At 34.6% G+C, this 15,662-nt stretch overlaps 1 long non-coding RNA gene across 1 annotated transcript; it reads left to right on the forward strand.

Annotated features, from left to right (window-relative positions):
- Positions 1 to 4,318: 4,318 nt before the first annotated feature.
- Positions 4,319 to 5,218, forward strand: LOC130047816 (uncharacterized). The gene is made up of 3 exons (XR_008796634.1): positions 4,319 to 4,468; positions 4,684 to 4,897; positions 5,019 to 5,218. It is a non-coding gene; the product is annotated as an uncharacterized LOC130047816 (long non-coding RNA).
- The last annotated feature ends 10,444 nt before the right edge of the window (positions 5,219 to 15,662 follow it).

Below are 15,662 nucleotides of genomic sequence, written 5' to 3' on the forward strand. Positions count from 1 at the left end.
TCATTTCCTCTCTTTACAGACAATTTTCTCGCGTTACATTACATCAACTTTTAATTATGATTACCAGTGTGATCACAAATTGTTTGAACATTGATACAATAATAACCTTTTCTGTTAACGAATTCAGGCTCATTCTCTATGTTTTCAGATGGTTCTTGGATTCTAACAGCATTCCGTCTATAGATCAGATACAGTCTATCTCTCGCGGAAAACCAGCTACTTTGGGGGAAAATCCTTCCTCGTGTTAAGATCCTCACCAAACGGTCATTTGATATATTGAGGTGTATGAGTCACCAACGCCTGTGATACTCTTTGTGTTACTTGGCTCCAACCCAATCGTACCACAAAGAACTTTAATAAAACTTCCGGTAACATGCACGTAACATCGCTTTTTAAAGGGGATGGAGAGAAATTGATTTGTCTAGATTTCTTCACTAGCACAATTCAATTTCTTTACTTTGTAACACCTTCCCCCTATATACACGATCCTCAGTGTTTAAATACTAAATCGCATGTGGGTGGTGATTTTGGAGAACTCATCTATGTTTTAACCGCATATACATTGTTCACCATATTGATTCATAACCACTACTATTGAAAATCAGAAACAGGCATGTGTGTGTGTTGGAGGGGGGTCACTCAATATACATGCATCTTTATTTGCATATGAAAAAACTAAGGATAATCATTGTTAAACCCACCCACCCCCGATTTTACACGCCTACCTAGCATAAAACAACAAGACAATTAAAATCTGATTTCAAAAGAAAGTTTAAACTACTATTTTTTTGTTTAACCCCCTCCCACACCAACCTCACCTATTGTCTCTGAGATTCTCCAGTGGTATTGTCTACGCATGAACAACTGAGAAACGAAACTACTATCGGCTGCAAACTTCCACCAATGTTCGTTTGCACACTATCCAGTCATCTCTATTCTATGAGACTTGCTATTAACTGCTGTAAATTGTGTGTACCGTGTGACTTTTGTGTATATCTATGTGTGTGACGTCATATTTATGTGTTCCAGAAAAACGTTACAGCCATTACATGTGTGTTTGTCAACCATTCAACATATTCAGTCATTGTAGAACCTATCATGACACAAATGAAACTGTTGTAAATCAATTTACATGTTTTACAAATGCACACACCCAGATTATGTATTTTTAGCAAAGTTTGAAGAAGTAAAGGGAAACAATTTTCATGCATTTATACATCGTGTCATATATGGACGGCAATCAAAGGGCGATAATTTATTAATTGATCAACCCCATTCTTTCCATACCAATGAACTAAAACTACCAACTATTTATTTACCAATACATTGGGACAAAAGCTGCCGACATAACGAGGTAATACTGTATATATCGTACACATGCACGTTTGTTAAAAATTAACAACGTGTCTCCATCTAATAATAAACTGACCATATTTCATATGAATAACGTATATTATTTCTTCTATAACATGATATACATATATGGACTTTGTATTTCATCCAGTAATGAAATAAAGCTTTTCCTTGATTTGTAGAATATATATTGTTTTGTCAATAAAATTTGAAAGTTTTCAATATAATTTCTTCCCTTTATATGAACAAATATAATTCACATACTGAAAGATTAGTTGACTTGATAATGATATGACTGAAGATTCCCCAATTGATTCCTTAATTGTTTACTCTTATGACAATGAAAAAAATCCAGATGTTCAAAAGACTCACTTTCTGTAGCAAAAATAATATATTTCTCGTTGTTCAAATTTTTTCATTTGAATAGATATTTTTGTCCTAAGTATTACGTTGAATATTTTATAATCTAACCAAAGCAATTTTCTATGTAGTACAATTGAAACGTGTATCATTTTGATTATCAATTAAACGTATTCTTTAACTCAAGTAGAGTTTCCGGGGTTTTTTGTTCATATTTTGCAACAAAATGAATATTTCCAATAAATATATTATGCACCTCTTTCTTACCTTTTAGTTTGGTTAAAGGGGGTAGCACAGGTAAAGTTTTATCAATTTCACTCCTATCATTCATTAATGAACACATGGCTCTTTTTAATCCAGGGACAGTTGTAAAATGTAGAGTGATGTCAATTTCTCTTCCCAGTTTATCAATGCTTATGAATGTTCCAAATTACCTTCTAATCAACATTGGATGGAAGTATCATGACGTGAAAATCTATGCAAAGACAATTCGATATCCATCAAATAAAGCAACATTCCAATAGTTAGTTGTTTAGATCCGTCTTTCATTGTAACGTAACAGCCACGAAGGTATAGAGGTAGAGCGTTCGCCCCACATACGGAAGGTCGATGTTCGAATCCCGGCCGCGACAGAGCTAAGTTGTTAAAACAGGTAGTGCAGTTCAATCGTCAAACGCTCAGCATCAGGTGTGGATGTCATGGGTCCTCAGAGATGACCTGAAACGGATGCCCCGTGCACATTAGATGTAGCAAGCGAAAGAACCCTCACTGATCAATGGCCGTAAGTACCAAGCGTAGACCTAAATTTGAACCACCGTCACCGGTCTTGGTGACGTCTCCATATGCGAGGGACGTTAAACAATATACAATCAATCATTGTGATGTACGCAATTCACAGTTAAACCCATTGATGCTTACGACACACTTAAGAAAATCATTTGGTAATGAAAAATTCCAACGTTTCCCTGTATGTTGCAAAAATAATACACGCTTGATGTAAAACCATAGAAAACATTAAAATTTTCATTTTTTACAGATCTAAGTTTCTGTAACCAGACCTATGTATTTATAATGTTTAATTATGCAAGCATTAATGATTATATTAATCATTAACACATTACATGAATGTGATGGGAAAATGTCCATACAGATCGTGAATTTTTTTCCTTTACTGGTAAACCACACAGGAAATATTTTAATAAAGTCATTTCATAATGACCGGTCAACAGGGGATGCTTACTCCTCCTAGGCACCTAAAACCACCTTTGGTGTGTCCAGGGGTCCGTGTTTGCCCAACTATCTATTTTGTATTGCTTATAGGAATTGATTACCGTCAAGCGAAAACCACCCTTACGTGCATTGTGACGTTATCGAGAAATCAAGCGGTAAAGTCGACGTCACGTTTACGATATGACGGCATGGCTTTCTGCAACGTTGTTTTTTCACTGACGTGTTAGGCGCTTCCTTGAGAAATTATGGAACTGGCAGTAAGTATTTTAAAACACCCAAGTGTCAATTATATGCTATATATACAATCATTATATATTTTATCGGTTTAAAAATATTGATGTTAATTAGCCCAGTGCTTTGTATATAGCCTACTGGATTTTCGTCGAAAATAAAAATATGTTTAGATGTCTACAGATATTTCCCTTTTTTCGGGAATTATTTGTAAAATGAAAGTCTATAGAAATTGAAATATTCCATCTGACATTCTAAATTTATGTGTGACATACATCGAACACACATTTTTTAAAAGTAACGTTTGTATGCCCCCCCCCCCCCCCCCTTTATTTGAAATATTAGATATCGATATAATATGAGTTGCATGTATATAAAACAGCCGACCGATTGTTGTGCTACCTGTTGGTTTACTTTAAGTGGTGTTTACAAACTTTACAATATGTACTATTCCTTGATTGTGAACGTATTTTACAATGCTGTAAATAATAGTATCGAATCCTAAAAATAGTCGATAGTGTTTACCATTGCCTAGTTATAGCGGTACGTTCAGTAATAATTATGTCGCTCACCTTTTGTTCACACGTTAAACAAATATCAAAATATCAATTGTATTTTGGCAACGCTAAACTGGAATTATAAGATATGTTTTGCAAATTTCTAACTTATTTCCGAAATGAGAAAAATTCAACAGCAAAAGTTTTACTTTAATTCTACCTGTAGATTTACCCTGTAACACCCCCCCCCCCTCTCAGAAAAAAAAATACTTGATAAATAATTGATGATCAATCACTTATGACGTTTAATAAAAAATTCTGTAATTTTTTTAGGATCTAGACAATATCAACAATGAATATTTTCCCACAAGAAATCTTACTAATCAGAACGCAGGTGCGAGTTCTGTTAACGAAAACAGTGATGACAGTGAATCAGACGATATTTCAACCGATTTAGATGCCCGGGTACACCTCATGGTCTGCCTCAGCCGGCAGCAGTCAACAGGAATATCGGTGGACACATTCTTCTACCATGCAGTGAAAGCAAACAGTCCTTGTACAGAATATACAAAGATGTTTGTATCGATAATGACAAGACAGCAGTAGGGCTTACGACGTTCAAGGGCATCTGGCAGAGTTGCTGTCCAAATATAAAATTCATGTCACCCAAGACTGATGTATGTCCTGTCTGTGAACAACACAAAGATCACATTCAATCGGCCATGACAGAAAACGATAAGTTAGCTGCTCTAGACAAATATAGTGCACATCTGAATGAAGTGAAAGTAGAACGACAGGTACCTTACAATAAATGAAATTCACAGACTATTAAAAGTGTGAAAAATATCTTATAAAATGTATTAAAATACTGTATTACAGCAAGTGTATCCATTGTTGTAAATACTGTGGTATTTACTGATTATAAGAACTACATGTAGTTTTTTAAAAGACTTATACTTTCGGTTAACAAAATTCAAAAGTCCTTTGAAATTAATTGATATTTTAATAACAGTTATATAACCAGTGTGTCACTAATGCGAGAACTGAGGTAGCTGAGCAACCAGTCCCGGTACAGGCAGCTTCGCCGATGTCAACAGAGCTTAACAATGTCCATTATACCTTCGATTACTCGCAGGCCGTATCCATCCCGCATCATGTTTGTCAAGTTGGACCTCTCTAATTTGCTACACCTAGAAAGATTCAGTTGTTTGGAGTTGCTATGGAGGGTAGCTATTATTTCTATGTACTTACCGGGTATGCTTCTAAATTTAGACAATTTAATATTGATACGTTTGCAATTTCCGACGTACAAATGGTATTTAGAAATAGGTTTTGTAATTCACGTAGGTATAAAGAAGCAGATCAACTTTCTAGTAGATGAGGATTCGACACCGGGGGAAAACGGAACACATGTCAAGGGCGCTATTGGCGTAATTTTCATGCTTCATTATTGTTTTGAGAATTTTGGTCTGGGTGAAAAAGAATGCCACTTACACTGTGATAACGCTTCAGGTTAGAATCCAAATTAAATGATAAAAAAAATAGTAAGGCCAAGTAAAATTTATTAGATTATCATTCAACCTTCACAAAAAAAATGGGGCGGGTGGGAGGATTTTATTTTTTAGTTTTCGCCATGGTATTCTTGACCTCGAAAATGCCTTCTCTCATTGAGAAAAGGCTTTATAAATCATAATTACATGTGTATTTGGGTTTCTAAAAGGCAAAGTGAAACAAAGTACGTTTACGATACCGGACCGGACATAAAAATATCCGGAAATCGTAATTTTGAAAAATCAAAAAAATCGGGGTGGGGCGATTTTCGAGGGACGGGCGGGAATGATAATCTACTAATTAATTTTACTTGACCTAATGAAATAATAAATACGATTGTTTGGTTGCACATGTATTATGAGTCTTGCAATTCTTAAAGAAACATTATAATTTTATTTTGAAGGGGAAAACAAAAATAAATTCATGTTGGCGTACTTACTTTGGAGAACGCTGAGTGGCAAGCACTCCCAAATACATTTGCACATGCAAGTTCCATACCATGGCAAAAGCTTAGTGGACGCTGGGTTTGCTTACATAAAAAAATTATACAGAAGGTCAGAGGTTGATTCATTGGATCAGTTAGCATCCGTAGTCAGAAAAAGCGCGACATCTAACGAAGTGGTTGTGTTCGGTGGTGCTGATGGAGAATGGCTGGATTGGAAAACATTTGCATCCAACTATTTCATCCCCTTCAAGGGTATTAGAAAATTCAGACACTTTGCTTCCCAAGCAGATAAGCCAGGTAAAATACGCTAAAAGAACGTTGTCGGGTTTTTTCACATAAGAAATGGATTGTAAAGTCTTGTTAGTTATGTTACCACATATCGAGTTTTTTTGGGTTTTTTGTTTTTTTTTGGTGTTAAAAGAAATCCTGAAAGGGGATACATTGTGTGTGTGTGGGGGGGGGGGGGGTGCTGCGGTGACTATAATTCGCTAACTTGCAAACTCTCCCCCAAAAAATCATACTTTAATCATTTCCAAATAAGGTACTGGTACATATATAATTTCCTGTTTCTGAATTAAACTCTTACTAATGATTTACATTTCTCCGATATATTGTGCACATTCTTCTACAGGTATTGTTGTAGCTAAAGAAGTGCCAGACTCACCCGGAACAGAATTAAAACTGCTGAAAGCAGGCGTGGATATAGATGCCATCCAGCCTCCAAGAGTCATCCCCGCAGCTGGTTTGACCAGAGAGAGAATACAATACCTGTTTAAATTTATTAGACCTTTTATCAGGGCCCCGTATAAGGATGTACTCGCCCCCTCACCCAACGCCCAGGAAGAATAAAAGACTCTTAAAAACAAGCCTATTTTGAATCTGTCATAATCTAGATAATTGTTTGAATGTTGATATATGTATACCTATATATCAGATGATAAAAAAAATTTTTACTCATGCATTTTGATTACGTTTAAAACAGTCAAAACACGTAACGAAATACAACGTAAATTTCCAAAAATCATGACGTCAAACGACTCGGTGCAAGTTTTTACCAAGCTTGATGGGGATTTTTGATGTCATTATCATTGGATTGTAACGGAATGCTACATATCAACAGAAAGAGGAGAAATTCCTCTTTCTAAAACATTTCAAAAGTGAAAAGGTGATAATTTTCACTTAAGGGTGGTTTTTGCTTGACGGTAATCAATTATGAGATTGATCACTGTTCGTTATCTTCACCTTGCATTGATCCACTTTTATGAATGAAATATCCACCTTCTCATTTTATTTTATTTGAATTTATTTACTCCAATTAGAAACTATTACAGAAACACACATGTAATATTTGTTTATCAAGTTAATTATCTTTTCATATTTAACTTATTCTATAATAGCTAGAAAAAGTACAAAAATTAACATTTTAATCCAATAAGTACACAATTATGATTCCATTGTATGACACTATAATCACCTATAACTATTAACTAAATTAACTATATTTCGTCTTTGAGAAATCTTTGCTGTTTCATTCATAGTATTATATTTATCAACATAAACATTTTAAAGGTCTCAGAAATTACAATCAAGCTAGAAATAATAGTAGAATTTAAGGAGAAGAGATGATTTTTTTAAAATCATACAGGTTTTCTTTTTTTTTTTCTTTTTTTTTCGCTAAGTCAGGACTCATTGTGTGCACTGGAGATGGTTATCATATGGATATATCACATTGCCGTTTTTAACCCACATGATTTTATTTTACATAATTGTAATGCAATGATGATACATGTATAATATATAGAAACTTACTATAACCATGAGAGCCTTTTTAGATAACCTGAGTAATCTCAGATAACCTATTGCAATTGGTCTGTGTCCGTCGTCGTCCACCATGCATTCAGAATTGAACATCTTCTTCATTACTACCATTCCATTCGTTTGGATTTGGTATAAAATATCTTTGGGGGAAAGAAATGATAAATTGTAAATTGCATGATAACTGCACCCCAAAGGACCTTAGGAGTGGGGCATAAACTGTTTAAAAATTAACCAATTTTCAATAATCTGATTCTCTACAACTGCACCTGAAAGAAAAAAGTAGATGCATCGTGACGTAGAACAGGCAGGCTTCTCTCAAAATTGTAAATACCATGATCCTCTGAGTAGAGGTTTTGACCCAAGGACAGGGCCAAACTTGGAATATAGTGTTTACGTCTAAACACTAAAAGAACATTTCCTTTAGTGCTATTGATACTAAATTGAAGCTAAATGGATATTTAGAAAGAATAGATAGTTCGTTACCAAAATTATAAACATTATGATCCTAGAGTTAGGGTTTCTGCATCAGAGTTGGGCCGAAATGGTCAGTGTCAACACTAGAACATTTTCATCTTCCTCTTGAGAGGTACCATTTCAATTTCTTTCAAATTAGTCATGAAGCATTTTCAAAACAAGGGGGACATATTGTAAATTTTAAATTGACTTCTACACCTCTGTGGCATTAAAATTTGACAAATTTTCTTAAATATCTGCAGTTGCATATCGTTAAGAGATGATATAACAGGAATACCTCTTACAAATTTCATAGTTTCATGATCCCCGGAAACTTTTGACCCAAGTTGAAGGCAACACTTGGTATTTACAGTGTATATGTGTAAATCATATTATCAATTACATGTACAATTATCTGCTTTAATGTTATTGATACTTAGTTGAAACATTGAATATTTAGAAGAGTAGGTATTCATTTACCAAAATAGGGGGTAAGGGTGTTTAGTTTCGGGATGGAGCCAAATTTACCACTTTCACTATAAATTGCCTTTATCATTTGAAGGATTCCTTTTAGGTTGTTTATGTAGTATAAAAACTAAATGCATATTATAGAAAAACAGTAAAGGATGTACAATAAATGGTGCAGTTGGCCATCCAAGGGTTTTTACCTTACGGTGGATCAAAATTTGTGATATTGTTAATTTTGATACATATCATTTATCATGTAAAGCTGCTCATTAGCATATGTACTTCTTTTAATATGTTGCTGAATATTAGATTTATTTTTAGATTTAATTGTCCTTGGGACTAATGATACTTTTACTTAGTATTCAGGTGACTGATGAGGTATGTGGGTCTCTTGGTTTCTTATCAATACCATACCAACCATGGCTATTTAGGTTCCGTGTTTTATTTGACGCGCTATAGGGAATAAAACCCTGAAATATAAACAAGCATGAAATAAATCAAAGTGGGATAGGTATCATAATTTTAAAAATGTACAAGGATAACTCTTGTCATGAAACATCTAGAGGCAAGGTGTAGATAACGAACAGTGATCAATCTCATAACTCCCACAAGCAATACAAAATAGATAGTTGGGCAAATAACACACCAGAGGTGGGATCAGGTGCCTAGGAGGAGTAAACATCCCCTGTTGACCGGTCACATCCGCCGTGAGCCCCATATCTTGATCAGGTAAACGAAGTTATCCGCAGTCAAAATCAGTGTGACAAGAACTGCTTAACAATCGGTATGAAACACATCAGACAGCATTTGACCCAGTGCGAGGTTGTATTGACGAACTAGATCGTTATAACGACCATAGAATTTGCGGGATGCTAACTTCAATCGAGACTGTTGAAACCCCTGTACCATCAACTTGTTTGTCAGTAGCTTACCTCGATTTAAAAACTGACTATACGCAGAACAAGCTTTTGCATATCGAATCAGTTGAGATATATAAACACCATATGCAGGTGATAATGGAATATTGCTACATAAATATGGGAAGTTAACGATGGAGAAGCTGAAATCATCCCGTTTGTCATGCAGTTGGGGTGTCAGTTTGCCGTTACTGTCTACTTTCAATAAGGATAATTTTGTATTGCTTATAGGAGTTATGAGATTGATCACTCTTCGTTACCTTCACCTTGCATGATACATGCATGAAACCAATATACAGAATACTATGATAAATAAAATGTTACAATTCACTCATCTTTAATTTCAAAATCTTCTTCAATTTAACAGAAATGCTAAGTTAGAAATTTACAGAAATTATATAAATGAAAGATGTAAAGAAGAATGGCGTGCATAGTGTGCATGCACTTACTGTTAACGAATATCCAAATCCTCCAAATGACTTTACCAGACTATGTCTTAGAGAAGTTCTAATGCTCACTTTCTGAGTGATGTCTGAAGTCTAACTATATTCTGAACTAGGAACTTGGAAACGGGAAAGCAAATAGTAAAACCATTGGTTTAGAGAACCACCTGACCTTAATCACATGTCTGAAAGTGACTATATAGGTGTAAATGTCTTAAGCTCAAAGATACCTATCTAACAGTGTAGTAAACACAAGAGAGAAATATGACATTATATATAACACATTACACTAAACATTGTATTACATATGATGATTAATACTGAATGTAGATGAATGCTGATAAATATATACGTGATGATCAAGTGAGATCATTAAGTTTAAGAAACACATTCAAATATATTGAGAACATTGTATTGTATTTTCGCAACACTAGCTGAGTAATATGAAACCGCATGCATAGAATGCAGATATTACGACATGATATAATTCTTGTAATTAAAAGTACACTCTATATACTTCGTAGCTCTGGCAGATTTATTTCCGATTTCCTTCACAGCGGAAATTGACCTGACCTATAATCTTTAAATATGTAAATATAACACCACGTAGTGTAAATTCAAATAACAATAAATTTACCAGGGCTGAGAAAGTTTACTTCTCTATACTACAATAAAATAAAACAAGAACAAATATTACGATTTTAAATGTTCGGTCATAACACAAAGTATCGGAACGTAAATTAGGCGACAGAGGTAAAACTTCACTGTACAAGCTTAGCTGGAGCTGGAGCAAGGTAAGTCTAGCAATGGGAATTTAAACGTTTATTCAATCGGTTATTAGGTTATATGCAAGGTAAAGATAACGAATAGTGGTCAATCTCATAACTCCTATAAGCAATACAAAATAGATAGTTGGGCAAACACGGACCCTTGGACATACCGGAGGTGGTAATAGGTACCTAGGAGGAGTAAGCATTCCATTTTATTAATTGAGAGAAAACACTAACACAAATATCAAAACATCTACGATTGAATAAAATGGGGGGAACGCTGTCCATACATCACATTACAGTGTTATATACTTCCTACTCATACGCGGGGAGAAAACAAAAATAATAGCGGTTATATTTAGGATTGTTTAGATAAGTGAACTTCATTGTAAAAACTTATACATAAATGATTAAGAATCATACGATCTAACATATTACATTGAACTATCTCCTTCTAATTAATCCTCTTTGCATGGTCATTGTCGAATTGTGCATCTGGTGCATCAAAACTGGTACCGTATACGTTTTACGTTATGACCGCTGGGTCGAAGCCTCTGTTGGTGGACTGTTAGTCTTCGGGGGTCTCTACAGTCCAGTAGCTAAGTACTTCGTTACTAGCTTGAAAATGCGGATGTATTGCTGTTATACAATTTAGAAATTCATTTCAAAATTAAGGATTATCTTCCTCGTGGCTCTTATTCTTAGAAGAATTTGATTCCACTTTTCTGGCACACTGTTTTACCCTATAATAGCTTTAAAACTCCATTTGTTATTTGGGATTTCAAGCATTTCGGGTGAGCATCACTGAAGAGACACTATTTTTCGAAATGCGCATCTGGTGCATCACAAATGGTACCGTATAAGTTTTACATCATTCGGAAATAAACAATACAAATAGATATAATATGCAACGTGATCTTTCCGGAATTTCCTTCCACCATCTTAGGATGATAGTAACGATCGTTACTATCATCAGTTTAATACCAGTGTTATTTGTCAAAATGCACATCTGGTGCATCAAAATTGGTACCGTGTAAGTCTTGCATCTTTGAAAAAAAATGAAGAGATGAAGAAGTTTACACTGCAGTTAATGTCCAGCCCATTTGTTCTTTATGTCAGGAATAGGGCAGGATTTACGTAAAGACAGAGATATTAAACTTTTTTCTCCTAAAAAAGATAAAAATCATGATTCTTATATTTTGTCCATAATACACCAAAGCACAAATTTATACGACCTTAATATTGATCAAACTTCATGCCGTATCGTTTCTGAGGAAAATAATATGATAACGGATTTTATGCTTACTCTGTGAATGATTTTACTGGTCAGTAGATATCACGTGATCTCCATATAACGCAAAAACATTGTACTCGTAATATAAAGTAGATGCCCTCTCGAGATACGTCTGTACTGTTTTGATGACAGGGAATACAACGTAAGTACTCCATTGTATGAACCTCTATAAATTTACGCACATTGTAACTGTGATGTGCATGATGTTCTATATGTGTTTACACTATGTACACATTAACATATACCGAATTTTGGAGAATCTTATTCATATTTGAGTCACAAGTTCGTAATAATATCGACGTAAATACCATAGAAAGTGGGGGGAATTGGCAATTACACGCACATTGCCTTGTGTATAATGTAAAACGTGAAATAAAAATGTCTATTTATCAAGGGAAACATTCATGATACCATCACTGACAACTGCCTTCACATGTGCATAAATGTAAAGTTTCAAGTGGAAATCACAATAATTGGTATAATCACAAGCAATATTTCTTTTTTCATGTGTTTGCAATAAGAGCACAATGTTGATGTTATGAGTTTTTTTTAAATAACTTCAACCGCATTTTAAAGAAATCCAACTTAATGTAGGAATTATAATGTATTATAGAAAATGCATGTTTAATGACCTACATTCTGCATTTTTTTCCCTTACATCGGATGTTGGAGCAGGCTACCAATTGCGGTCCTAACACTCACATAAACATCCTATTAAAAATAGTGTATAGTAAAGCTTACGTGGCTAAATATTTTTCTTATGCTGAATTTCAACAGGTTTTATTAAATCTTTGACAAAGAACAAGGTTTAATTTCTTCAATTTTACGGAGAACACTTTTTAAGATACACTCTTCATCAATTTGTAGAGTTGGGGAAGTGGGGTGTCACATGGACGTTTAACGTTTATTTCTTTCCAAGCTTTAATGTAAAACTTATACGGTACCAATGTCATGCACCAGATGCGCATTTCGACAAATAATGTCTCTGCAGTGATGTTCAACCAAAATGTTTGAAATCCAAAATAACAATGAAGTTTTAGAGCTATTATAGCCAAAAAAGTAATTAACACAGAGGATTGTAGCAGTAATCATTCTTAAACAACAGGCACTTAGAATCAAAAGCACGATGAAATCATGTGATATGATGAGACAGGCAGCGTTGTTAAAGGGGCTGAAGTCATGGTGTTGCCTGGAAATTCTTGACATACAGATTTTTAAAAGAAATCCAAAGCTCGAGTGGGATACAGAGAAGGGTTTGACTTTCAGTTCCAGCCATCGGTTAAATTTAACAATAATAGCTTTCATTCATATGTCGATTTGATATATCCCTGTGAGCTCGAAATAAAGGACACCACAGAGTCGTCCACTTCTACTTCATACTTAGTTATTTTATTGAACGTAGACATTAACGGCAAACTGACAACTCAACTGTATGACAAACGGGATGATTTCAGCTTCTCCATCGTCAACTTCCCATATTTATGTAGCAATATTCCATCATCACCTGCATATGGTGTTTATATATCTCAACTGATTCGATATGCAAGAGCTTGTTCTGGGTATAGTCAGTTTTTAAATCGGGATAAGCTACTGACCAAAAAGTTGATGGTACAGGGGTTTCAACAGTCTCGATTGAAGTCAGTATTTCGTAAATTTTATGGTCTTTATGACGATCTAGTTCGTCAATACAACCTCGCATTGGGTCAAATGCTGTCTGACGTGTTTCATACCGATTGTTAAGCCGTTCTTGGCACATTGATTTTGACTGCGGATAACTCCGTTTACCTGATCAAGATATAAGGCTCACGGCGGGTGTGACCGGTTGACAGGGGATGCTTACTCCACCTAGGCACTTTATTGCACCTCTGGTGTGTCCAGGGGTCCGTGTTTGCCCAACTATTTATTTTGTATTCCTTGTGGGAGTTATGAGACTGATCACTGTTCGTTATCTTCACCTTGCATTTCCACTACCACTCATGACCATGTTTTTTTTTTTTAAAGAGAGCCAACCAGTCTATTTACTGATCGACCTCTGCACAAAAAATAACCAACTCTGGATGTAATAATAAGAGACGACAGACCCATAGTTGCTTCATTCTCATTTGAGTAACATTGAAGTGCAAGAAATCTGAATCTTGATTTACACAACATTTAGCTCTCAAAAGTTTAAATCACACTCAACAGAAATATTATACTAGAAATATCAATTCGAGATAATTAGCATGTTATGTCTATTGGCATCTGGTGTACATTTAGCAACAAGTTGTTTTATCTAGTGTGAAATGATACATTGATAATGTACATATATGCGTTGATTGCTCATGCGTTTTAAGGCATATCATATTGTGTTTTGCTAGTCGAAATTATTGATCAAAATTAGTAATGAAAAATTGTTGTTATACTAAAGACACCCCGATTCAAATCTAAAGAAATCCACGACTAGCTAATATTTACTATAGATATGCATTGCTTGCTAGAATATCACAAAAGACACATATAAAACTAATCAGGGACTAAAATATTTTGTTCATTTATACTATCTTTAAATCATTAAATATAATTCTTCCAAAAATTCCTTAACTGGCTATTGATTGCAATCAGAAATTATAAATGTTCTATTTATTCCTTATACATGTGTTCCACTATCAACTGAATACAGGAATTTAATATTGTGCCCTCTGTAATCAGGCGGAAATAATTCGCACATCCTTGTGAAAATTAAAGGCCATGATATCCGATCTATTTTTATATGTATATGGGTTGGTAGGAATTGTGAGCCTACGTAAATGTTGTCACAAGTTCATTTGTAATCCCAAGGTGCAAGTGTGGATTTTGTAAAGTGATAGGACCCAGAGCAGAATGTATATACTGTAGCTGCGCTTAGCTTCTACGTGACTATTTTCGAGCAGTTTATGCGGGTCTCTTTCGAACTTTTACGTTGACAAGTGCAAGAATAACAGGCGATTGTTTTTTTTAATAGAAGAAAGTCCTCGTGTCAAATCTACCCAACTCTGTTTCATTAAACCCTTCTAATACCTGGGGGAAATCTGCATCCCTTTTTCATCCGTAAGGAGTACAAACACTCCAATGATATGATTTTGAGAACATTATACATGCAGTTGGTTTCTTTGCCGATGGAATTCAAATGGTCAACAGTTGTTTTCACATTTCGTTCGTGATCGCATAACTGGATCTAGGGCAAGGTAAGTTGAGTGATCAAAACTCATTTGAACGTTTATCTAGCCGGTTATTACCTACTAGTAAGTAACAGAAAACACTTACAAGAAAATCAAAGCATATGCGATTGAATTAAAAGAAAAATATACATCACGGTACAGTGTTTTTACTTCCTGATCATATATAACATACACGTAGAGAAACAATATGTGTAATAATTCTTGTGATTTTACATCTGTTTCGTTTACTTTTAGGATTGTGTAGATGCATGTAAGTGAAGCTTCATTGTAAAAATTAATATATAACCAATTAAGAATCATACGGTTTAACATATGTTTAAATATATCCTTATATATTTATATATCCTTGAAGCTTCATTGTAAAAATTAATATATAACCAATTAAGAATCATACGGTTTAACATATGTTTAAATATATCCTTATATATTTATATATCCTCGTATGTTCGACATGTTTAGCCTATCTAAAACGCTAGAAATTTCCAATGACGCTTGCATTGAAAAAACACTGCATGGCTCGGAAAGAATCGCTGTCTAAGAACCCCTTAATGCATAATATGTATATTTTTTCTCTATTCCTTATCATGTATAGAAACAGTAACTTAACTATACGATATCTTGGTTGGTTTTATTTT

Source organism: Ostrea edulis, chromosome 7 (assembly GCF_947568905.1).
Source record: "Ostrea edulis chromosome 7, xbOstEdul1.1, whole genome shotgun sequence".
NCBI classification, from domain to species: Eukaryota; Metazoa; Mollusca; class Bivalvia; order Ostreida; family Ostreidae; genus Ostrea; species Ostrea edulis.